This window comes from Bos indicus x Bos taurus, chromosome X, assembly GCF_003369695.1.
Source record: "Bos indicus x Bos taurus breed Angus x Brahman F1 hybrid chromosome X, Bos_hybrid_MaternalHap_v2.0, whole genome shotgun sequence".
Classification (NCBI taxonomy): domain Eukaryota; kingdom Metazoa; phylum Chordata; class Mammalia; order Artiodactyla; family Bovidae; genus Bos; species Bos indicus x Bos taurus.
The window spans coordinates 75095557-75107610 of record NC_040105.1 but is presented as its reverse complement, the minus strand read 5'-3'; positions in this window follow the sequence as shown (position 1 = coordinate 75107610).

Sequence of the window (12054 nt, the reverse complement as noted above, 5' to 3'; positions counted from 1 at the left end):
GATTTCATGGAAGACAATTTTTCCACAGATCATGGTAGGAAGATGGTTTCAGGATGATTCAAGAAGTCCAAGCATGTTACATTTATTGTGCACTTTATATTCTTATTGACAGCTCAACTTTATATTATTATTGATAGCTAATGGAAGTGATGGAATTCCAGTCGAGCTATTTCAAAACCTAAAAGATGATGCTGTGAAAGTGCTGCACTCAATATGCCATCAAATTTGGAAAACTCAGCAGTGGCCACAGGACTGGAAAATGTCACTTTTCATTCCAATCCTAAAGAAAGGCAATCCCAAAGAATCTTAAGTACCACACAATTGCACTTATCTCACAGGCTAAGAAAGTAATGCTCAAAATTCTCCAAACCAGGCTTCAACAGTATGTGAACCAAGAACTTTCAGATATTCAAGCTGGTTTTAGAAAAGACAGAGGAACCAGAGGAATCAAATTTCCAGTACCTGTTGGATCTGTTGGACTGATGCTGAAGCTGAAACTCGAATATTTTGGCCACTTGATGCAAAGAACTGACTCATTGGAAAAGACCCTGATGCTGGGAAAGATTGAAGGCAGGAAGAGAAAAGGATGACAGAGGAAGAGATGGTTGGATGGCACCACTGAATCAATGAACATGAGTTTGAGCAAGCTCCAGAAGTTGCTGATGGACAGGGAAGACTGGCGTGCTGCAGTCCATGGAATTGCAAAGAGTCGGACAAGACTGAGCAACTGAACTGAAATCATTTTATTGTTACATTATGAATAGAATATAATAATTGTACAGTTCACTATTATACAGAATCAGTGGGAGCCCTGAGATTGTTTTATAATGGAAAGTAGCTGTAAATACAGATGAATCTTTTCTTGCTGACCCACTGTTCAACTCCTGCTGTGTGGCCCAGTTCCTAACAGGCCATGGACCAGTAATGGTCCTTGGCTCAATGCTAGGGGACCCTTGGATTAAAGTCTGCAATCAAAAACAGAGATTAAAAAATGAATTAAAATTTATGATACAGCTATATCTTGTCTACAAGAGATTTACTTTAGATCCAAATATTTCAACAAGTTGAAAGAAAAAATAAAAAAAGATGTTCCATACAAATAGTAATAAAAGGAAATTTGAGGCAGCTGTATTAATATATTAAACAAATAAATTTTAAGTCAAAAATTTTATTAAAACAAAGACATTATATGCTGATAAAAGGATCAAATCCTCAAGAAGACATAACAATTATAAAGACACATGAAACAACAAATCTCCCAAATACATGAAGCAACATTGACCAGATTGAAGCAAGAAATAGTTCTACAGTAATAACTGGAGCTATCAAAGTCTCAATATAAATGATAGTTAGAACATCTAACTAAATTATCATTAAAGAAACAAAAGATTTGAACAACACTCTAAACTAATTAGACCTAATGAATATGTATAGAATAAATTACTGAATGATAGCAGGATACACACTTCTGTAATGTGTAAATTTTAATGTGTAAATCTATCTGGATATTCTCTCAGATAGATCATATGTTAGACTACAAGTACCAATAAAGTTTACAAGTATCTTCTGGGACCACAGTGGAGTAGAGTTACAAATGAACAAAGAAGCAAAATTATGCAAAAATTAAATAGAACACAAATAAATAACCAACAGGTTAAAAAAAAATCACTAGAGAAACTGGAAAAGAATCTGAAGTGAATAAAATTGAAAACATAGCATGCCAAAATTTATGTAATGCAGAAAAGCAGTTCTCAGAGGAAAGTTTATAGCAGTAAATGTCTACATTGTAAGAAAGGAAAAATCTCACATCAAAAAACTAAATTTATACTTGAGAGAACTAGAAAAAGAAGAGCAACCAAAACTAAAACTAAGAAAATGAAGGAAATAATTAGATCAGATATTTTTTAAATAGATAAAGAAAAAAATCAATAAAACTCAAAACTTGTTCTTTAAAATGACCAACAAAAACTGACAAATCTTTAGACCAACTGCTTAAGAAAAAGCAAGGAATGAACAGAAATAAAAATAGACTGATAGCTCCCTCTCCCCCAAGACTAGGAAGATTCAAAGATGCTCACTTTCACTACTGCTATTCAACACTGTATTAAAGTTCTAACCAGAGCAATTATGCAAGAAAAAAAAAGTATCCAAATAATGAAGAAATAAATAAAAAATATATATCCACAGATGACATAACTCTTTATATAGAAAACCCCAAGAAAGCTACATAAAAGATACTAGAGCTAGTAAACAAATTGAGTGAAATTGAAAGTTACAAGGTCAACACATAAAAATCAGTTTGTTTTCATTCATCATCAGTGAATAATCCCCAACAGGAATTAAGACATCAATTCCACTTACAACTGCATCTAAAAGAATAAAAGCTCTAATAATAAATTTGACTAAGAATGTAAAAGCTTTGTATGCTTAAACTATAAAATATTGTTGAGAGAAAATAAAGACAACCTAAATAAATAGATGGTCATGGGGCCCTGCATAGCCAACATCATATTTTAAAAGACAATTTAGAGGACTCACGATTCAGAAACAGGAATGAAAATCTTAAGATACACATGAAGACAAATGGAATAAAACTGAGAATCCAGAATTCAAACTATATATCAATGGCCAATTGATTTTTAAAATTTATTTATTTTTAATGAAGTTTAATTGCATTACAGAATTTTGTTATTTTCTGTCAAACCTCAACATGAATCACCCATAGGTGTGTGTGTGTGTGTGTGTGTGTGTATATATATATATATATATATATATATATATATATATATCCCCTCTGTTTTGAACTCCCTCCCACCCCTCCCTCTAGGTTGATACAGAGACCCTTTTTTAGTTTCCTGAGCCATACAGCAAATTCCATTGGCTATCTATTTTACATATGGTAATGTAAGTTTCCATATTACTCTTTCCACACATGTCACCCTCTCCTCCCCTCTCCCCATCTCCATAAGTCTATTGTCTATGTCTGTTTCTCCATTGCTGCCCTGTAAATAAATCATTTACTACCATTTTTCTAGATTTTGTATATATGCATTAAAATATGGTATTTATATTTCTCTTTCTGACTTACTTCACTCTGTATAATAAGTTATAGGTTCATCGACCTCATCAGAACCGACTCAAATGTGTTCCCTTTTATGGCTGAGTTATATTCCATTGTGTATACTTACCACAACTTCTTTATCAATGCATCTGTTGATGGACATCTAGGTTGATTCCATGTTCTAGCTATTGTAAGCAGTGCTTCAACGAACAGTGGGATATACTGTGTCTTTTTCAATTTTGGTTTCCTCAGGGTATCTGCCTAGGAGTGGGATTGCTGGGTCATATGGTGCTTTTATTCCTAGTATTTTAAGGAATCTCCATTGCATTTTCCATAGTGGATGTATCAATTTGCATCCTGACCAACAGTGCAAGAGTGTTCCCTTCTCTTCACACCTTCTCCAGCACTTACTGTTTGTATACATTTTGATAATGGCCATTCTGACCAGTGTGAGGTGATATCTCATTGTGGTTTTGATTTGCATTTCTGTAAAAATGAGCAATGTTGAGTATCTTTTCATATGTTTGTTAGCCATCTGTATCTCTTCTTTGGAGAAATGTCTGTTTAAGTATTTTTCCCGGTTTTTAATTGGGCTGTTTGTTTGTTTTTTTTTTTTTTTGGTATTGAATTGTATGAGCTGCTTGTATATTTTGGAAATTAATCATTTGTCAGTTGTTTCATTTGCTATTATTTTATCCCATGCTAAGGATTGTCTTTTCAAGTTGCTGATAGTTTCTTTTGGTGTGCAAAAGCCTTTAAGTTTAATCAGGTCCCACTTGTTTACTTTTGTTTCATTTTCCATTACTCTAAGAGGTGGGTTTGGAGAAAGCAATTGCACCCCACTCCAATACTCCAGCCTGGAAAATCCCATGGATGGAGGGGCCTGGTAGGCTGCAGTTCATGGGGTCACTGAGGGTCAGATACGACTGAGTGACTTCACTTTCACTTTTCTCTTTCATGCATTGGAGAAGGAAATGGCAACCCACTCCAGTGTTCTTGCCTGGAGAATCCCAGGGATGGGGGAGCCTGGTGGGCTGCTGTCTATGGGGTCACACAGAGTCAGACATGACTGAAGTGACTTAGCAGCAGCAGCAAGGGATGGGTCATAGAGGATCTTGCTTTGATACACATCATATAGAATGTTCTGCCTATGTTTTCCTCTAAGAGTTTTACAGATTAGGTATTTAATCCATTTTGAGTTTATCTTTGGGAATGGTGTTAGAAAGTGTTCTAATTTCACTCTTTTACATGTAGCTGTCCAGTTTTTCCAGCACAACTTATGGAAGAAGCTCCATTGTATATTCTTGCTTCCTTTGTCATAAATGAGATACCCTTAGGTGCATGGGTTTATTTATGGGTTTTCTATCTTGTTCCTTTGGTCTATATTTCTGTTTCTTGCCAGTACCATACTGTCTTGCTGACTGTAGCTTTATAGCATAATCTGAAATCAGGAAGGTGTTTTCTTCCAGCTCCATTCTTCTTTCTCAAAACTGCTTTGGCTATTTGGGGTCTTTTGTGTTTCCATATGAACTGTGAAATTTTTTTGTTCTAGTTCTGTGAAAAATGCCGTTGGTAATTTGATAGGGATCACATTGAATCTGTAGATTGTGTTTGTTAGTATAGTCATTTTCACAATACTGATTCTTCCTACCTAGGAACATGGAATGGCTCTCCACCTGTTTATGTAGTCTTTGATTTCTTTAATTAAGGTCTTATAATTTTCTCTGTAGAGTTCTTTTGTCTCTTTAGGTAAGTTTATTCCTAGATATTTAATTCTTTTTGTTTCAATGGTGAATGAAATTGATTCCTTAATTACTCTTTCTGAGTTTTTTTTGTTAGTATATAGAAATGCAAGAGGTTTCTGTGTATTGATTTTGTATCCTGCAACTTTGCTAAATTCACTGATCAGCTCTAGTAACTTTCTGATGCTGTCTTTAGGGTTTTCTATGTATATTATCTTGTCAACTGCAAACAGTGAGAGCTTTATTTCTTTTCCAATCTGGATTCCTTTTATTTTTCTTTCTTCTCTGATTTCTGTAGCTAGGAATTCCAGAATTATGTTGAAGAATAATGGGGAAAATGGATACCCTTATATTGTTCCTGATCTTAGGGGGCATGCTTTCAGTTTTTCACCATTGAGAATACTGTTTGCTGTAGTTCATCCTATATAAGCCTTTACTGTGTTGAGATAGGTTCCTTCTATGCCCATTTTTGAAGAGTTTCAAACATAAATGGGTGCTGAATTGTGTCGAAGGCTTTTTCTGCATCTACTGAGATTATCATATAGTATTTATCTTGTATTGTGTTAATATGGTGTATCACATTGATTGATTTGAGTATATTGAAAAATCTTTGCATCCCGGGAATAAACCCAACTTGATCATGGGGTATGAGCTTTTTGATGTGGTGCTGAATTCTGTTTGCTAAAATTTTGTTGAGGATTTTTGAATCTATGTTCATCAGTGATATTGGCCTTTAGTTTTCCTTTTGTGTGTTGTCTTTGTCTGGTTTTGGTATCAGGGTGATGGTGATATCATAGAATGAGTTTAGAAGTGTTCCTTTCTCTGTGATTTTTTGAAATAGTTTTAGAAGGATAGGCATTGCTGCTGCTGCTGCTGCTAAGTCACTTCAGTCGTGTCCGACTGTGTGACCCCATAGACAGCATCCACCAGGCTACCCTATCCCTGGGATTCTTCAGGCAAGAACACTGGAGTGGGTTGCCATTCCTTCTCCAATGCATGAAAATGAAAAGTGAAAGTGAAGTTGCTCAGTCATGTCCGACTCTTAGCAACCTCATGGACTGCAGCCTACCAGGCTTCTCCGTCCATGGGATTTCCAGGCAAAGTACTGGAGTGGGGTGCCATTGCTTTCTTTGCTCTTCCTTAAATGTTTGGTAGAATTCTCCTGTGAAGTCATCTGGTAATAAGGTTTGTTTTTTGGGGAGATTTTTGATCACAGCTTCAATTTCAGTGCTTGTAATTTGGTTGTTCATAATTTCTGTTTCTTCCTGTTTCAGTCTTGGGAGATTGACGTTTTCTAAGAATCTGTCCATTTCTTCCAGGTTATCTATTTTATTGTCATATAGTTGTTTAATAATAGTCTCTTACACTCCTTTGTATTTTTACATTGTCATTGTAACATCTCCTTTTTCATTTCTAATTTTGTTGATTTGATTCTTTTCTCTTTTTTTGTTGATGAGCCTGGTTAAAAGTTTTTTCAATTTTGGTTATCTTCTCAAAGAACCAGCTTTTGTGTGTGTGTGTGTGTGTGTGTGTGTGTATATATATATATATATATATATATATATATATATATATATATATATATATATATCTTTACTATTGTTTCTTTCAATTTTTTTAAATTTATTTCTGCTTATATCTTTATGATTTCTTTCTTTCTACTAGTTATGGGAATTTTTGGTTCTTCTTTGCCAGTTGTTTTAGGTGTAAAGTTAGGTTGTCTATTCAATATTTTTCTTATTTCTTGAGATAGGAATGTATTGCTATAAACATCCCTCTTAGAATTGCTTTTAGTGTGTCCCATAGGTTATGAGTTGTTAAGTTTTCATTGTCATTTGTTTCTAGAATTTTTTTTTATTTCCATTTTGATTTGTTCAGTAACCTGTTGGTTATTGAGAAATGTGTTGTTTAATCTCCATTTGTTTGTGTTTCTACAGTTTTTTCTTTTCCTTGTAATTGATATCTAGTCTTATAGTGTTGTGGTGGGAAAAGAAGCTTGATAAGATTTCAATTTTTTTTTTAATTTACTGAAGTTTGATTTGTGACCCAAGATGTGGTCTATCCTGGAGAATATCCCATGTGCACTTGAGAAGAAGATTCTTCTGTATTTGGATGGAATGTACTGAAGTTATCAATGAGTTCCATCTCATCAAATCTATCATTTAAGATTTGTGATTCTTTATTAATTTTCTATTTTGATGATCTGTTCATTAGTGTGAGTGGGGTATTAAAGCCTCCTACTATTATTGTGTTACTGTCAATTTCTCCTTTTATGTCTGTTAGTGTTTGTCTTATATATTGAGGTGCTCCTATGTTGGGTGCATAGATATTTACAATTGTTATGTCTTCCTCTTTGATCCCTGGACCATTATGTAGTGCCCTTCCTTATCTCTTCTGATCTTTATTTTTAGGTCTATTTTGTCAGATATGAGGATTGGTACTCCAGCTTTCTTTTGCTTCCCATTTGCATGGAAGATAGTTTTCTATCCTCTCATTTTCAGTCTATATGTGTCTTGAGGTCTGAAGTGTGTTGTAAACAGCGTATATATAGGTCTTGTTTTTGTATCCATTCATCCAGTCTGTGTCTTTTGGTTGGAGTATTTAATCTATTTAACATTTAAAGTAATCATTGATATATATGTTCCTATTGCCATTTTCTTAATTGTTTGGCATTGATCTTGTAGATCTTTTTTCTTCTGTTGTACTTCTTGACTATATTAGTCCCTTTAACATTTGCTGTAAAGCTGGTTTGGTGGTACTGAGTTTTCTTAACTTTTGCTTGTCTGAAAAGCTCTTTATTTATCCATCAATTTTGAACGAGATCCTTGCTTGGTAAAGTAATCTTGCTTGTAGATTTTTCCTTTTCAGTACTTTAAATATATCCTGCCATTCCCTTCTTGCCTGCAGAGTTTCTGCTGAAAGATCACCTGTTAAACATATGGAGTTTCCCTTGTATATTACTCGTTGCTTCTCTCTTGCTGCTTCTAATAGTCTTTCTTTGTGTTTAGTCTTTGTTAGTTTGATTAAATATTCTTTCTTTGTGTTTAGTCTTTGTTAGTTTGATTAGTATGTGTCTTGGCATATTTCTCCTTGGATTTATCCTGTATGGGACTCTTTGTGCCTCTTGGACTTGAATGACTATTTCCTTTTTCATGTTGTGGAAATTTTCAATTATGTTCTCTTCAAAAAGTTTCTCACACCCCTTCTTTTCCTCTTTTTCTTCTGGGACTCCTAGAATTTGAATGTTGCTGCATTTGATATGGTCCCAGAGGTCTCTAAGACTATCCTCAGTTCTTTCAATTTTTTTTTAAATCTATTATGCACTTCAGATGTTATTTCCACAATTTTATCTTCCAGCTCACTGATTTGTTATTCTGCTTCATATATTCTGATATTGAGTATTTTTAATTTCAGCGATTGTGTTGCTTGTCTCTGTATGCTTCTTCTTTAATTTTTCTAGGTCTTTGTTAATTGATTCTTGCATTTTCTCTATTTTGTTGTCAAAGTTTTTGATCACTTTTACTCTAGTTATTCTTAATTTTTTTTCAGGTAGTTGGCCCATTTCTTCTTCATTTATTTGTACTTCTGTGTTTCTAGTTTGTTCCTTCATTTGTGTAGTATTTCTCTGCCTTTTCATTATGTTTTTTAACTTAGTGTGTTTGAGGTCTCCTTTTCCCAGGCTTCAATGAAAGTTGAATTCTTTCCTTGAAGAAGGTTAAATTCTTTCTTCCTTTGGTTTCTGCCCTCCTAAGGCTGGTCCAGTGGATTGTGTAAATATAATATAGGGTGAGATTTGTGCTGAGTTTTTGTTTGTTTGTTTGTTTTTCCTCTGATGAGCAAGGCTGAGTGAGGTTGTAATCCTGCCTGCTCATGAATGGGTTTGAATTTTTCTTTCTTTTTTTTTTTTTTTTTGTTCTTTAGATGACATGTCCTGCACAGGGTGCTACTGGTGGTTGGGTGATGCTGGGTCTTGTATTCAAGTAGCTTCATTTGTGTGAGTTCTCACTATATGATACTCCCTAGGGTTAGTTCAAGCTGGTATTAGAAAAGGCAGAGGAACCAGAGATCAAATTGCCAACATCCACTGGATCATGGAAAAAGCAAGAGAGTTCCAGAAAAACATCTATGTCTGCTTTATTGACTATGCCAAAGCCTTTGACTGTGTGGATCACAATAAACTGTGGAAAATTCTGAAAGAGATGGGAATACCAGACCACCTGACCCACTTCTTGAGAAATCTGTATGCAGGTCAGGAAGCAACAGTTAGAACTGGACATGGAACAACAGACTGGTTCCAAATAGGAAAAGGAGTACGTCAAGGCTGCATATTGTCACCCTGCTTATTTAACTTATATGCAGAGTACATCATGAGAAACTCTGGATTGGAAGAAACACAACCTGGAATCAAGATTGCCAGGAGAAATATCAGTAACCTCAGACATGCAGATGCCATCATCCTTATGGCAGAAAGTGAAGAGGAACTAAAAATCCTCTTGATGAAAGTGAAAGTGGAGAGTGAAAATGTTGGCTTAAAGCTCAACATTCAGAAAACAAAGATCATGGCATCCGGTCCCATCAGTTCATGGGAAATAGATGGGGAAACAGTGTCAGACTTTATTTTTGGGGGCTCTAAAATCACTGCAGATGGTGACTGCAGCCATGAGATTAAAAGACGCTTACTCCTTGGAAGGAAAGTTATGACCAACCTAGATAGCATATTCAAAAGCAGAGACATTACTTTGCCAACAAAGGTCCATCTAGTCAAGGCTATGGTTTTTCCAGTGGTCATGTATGGATGTGAGAGTTGGACTGTGAGGAAAGCTGAGGGCCAAAGAATTGATGCTTTTGAACTGTGGTGTTGGAGAAGACTCTTGAGAGTCCCTTGGACTGCAAGGAGATCCAATCAATCCATTCTGAAGGAGATCAGCCCTGGGAATACTTTGGAAGGAATGATGCTGAAGCTGAAACTCCAGTACCTTGGCCACCTCATGCGAAGAGTTGACTCATTGGAAAAGACTCTGATGCTGGGAGGGATTGGGGGCAGGAGGAGAAGGGGACGACAGAGGATGAGATGGCTGGATGGCATCACCTACAAAATGGACATGAGTTTGAGTGAATTCTGGGAGTTGGTGATGGACAGGGAGGCCTGGTGTGCTGCCATTCATGGTGTTGCAAAGAGTCAGACAGGACTGAGCAACTGAACTGAACTGAACTGAGGGTTGGTTCTCTGGTAGTCTACCGTCTTGGAGTCAGTGCTCCCACTCCAAAGGCTCAGGGCTTGATATGTGGTCAGGAACAAAGATTCCACAAGTGCTTTGTTATGGCATTGAGATTAAAAAAAATATCCAAAAAAGAGAAACCAAAGATGAATCCCACATAAATGGCAGTTACAAAATCAGGCAAATAATAATTAAAATAATGGAATATACACATGTACATATACACCCATGAGCAAAATCAAAACAGTTCAACAAAAATAAAGTACAGTAGATTGACCTGGTGAATAAAGGAAATAAAAATTTTATTTACCAGTTAAGAACAAAACTAAATAAGCACAAACTGGAAAACAAAACTAAAACAAGGTTTTAGGTTAAGAATAAAAAATGAAAATAAAACTAACAAATATGTTGAAAGCAAAGGAAAGAAAGAAAGAATAGATATATAAAGTTAAATAGAGGTAGATGAAGAAGATTTATATTCATTAAAGATTAACTTCAAGGGGGAAAAGAAGAGTGAGAAAGGCAAACAAAAGAATAAATATATTAAAAATATAATAGTTTAAAAAAATTAAAAGTTACAACTATAAATACGAGAAAAGAAAAAAATGGAAGAAAGAAAAAAGGATAAAAAAAGGAAAACTCAAAACTTCAAAAGCCCAACCTAGAGGCAGACACAATAAAAAGTGTCCATAGCGCGGCTGAGAGGAGCCACCCCACGTCTGAGGTCAGGGTCAGAAGCCAGGAGGACCCCAATGCCCGAAGAGTGGTGGCCAAGAGGAGTTACCCCACGTCCGAGGTCAGGGGCAGCGCCTGAGAGTACCAGACTGCAACGGTGCAGGAACGGCTGAGAGGAGCTACTCTGTGTCCGAAGTCAGGGGTGGCGGCCGGGAGGAGCTACCCCATGCCCCAAGCCCGAGGCCAGGGGCGATGGGCGGGAGGAGCTACCCCACGCCCCTAAGCCCGAAGCCAAGGGCGGCAGCTGGGAGGAGCAACCGCAGGTCCAAGGAGCCGAGGCTGCGTGGACGCAGGAGGGCTTAGAGGAGCTATCCCACATTGAAGGTCAGGAAGGGTGGCAGTGAGGAGATACCCCTCGTCCAAGGTAAGGAGCAATGGCTGTGCTTTGCTGGAGCAGCTGTGAAGACATACCCCACACCCAAGGTAAGAGAAACCCAAGTAAGACGGTAGGTGTTGCAAGAGGGCATCAGAGGGCAAACACACTGAAACCATACTCACAGAAAACTAGTCAATCTAATCACACTAGGACCACAGCCTTGTCTAACTCAATGAAACTAAGCCATGCCCGAGGGGCAACCCAAGACGGGCGGGTCATGGTGGAGAGATTTGACAGAATGTGGTCCACTGGAGAAGGGAATGGCAAGCCACTTCAGTATTCTTGCCTTGAGAACCCCATGAACAATATGAAAGGTAAAAATGATAGGATACTGAAAGAGAAACTCCCAAGGTCAGTAGGTGCCCAATATGCTACTGGAGATCAGTGGAGAAATAACTCCAGAAAGAATGAAGGGATGGAGCCAAAGAAAAAACAATACCCAGCTGTGGATGTGACTGGTGATAGAAGCAAGGTCTGATGCTGTAAAGAGCAATATTGCATAGGAACCTGGAATGTCAGGTCCATGAATCAAGGCAAATTGGAAGTGGTCAAACAAGAGATGGCAAGAGTGAACGTCGACATTCTAGGAATTAGCAAACTGAAATGGACTGGAATGGGTGAGTTTAACTCAGATGACCATTATATCTACTACTGTGGGCAGGAATCCCTCAGAAGAAATGGAGTGGCCATCATGGTCAACAAAAGAGTCCGAAATGCAGTACTTGGATGCAATCTCAAAAATGACAGAATGATCTCTGTTCATTTCCAAGGCAAATCATTCAATATCACAGTAATCCAAGTCTATGCCCCAACCAGTAACGCTGAAGAAGCTGAAGTTGAACGGTTCTATGAAGACCTACAAGACCTTTCAGAACTAACACCCAAAAAAGATGTCCTTTTCATTATACGGGACTGGAATGC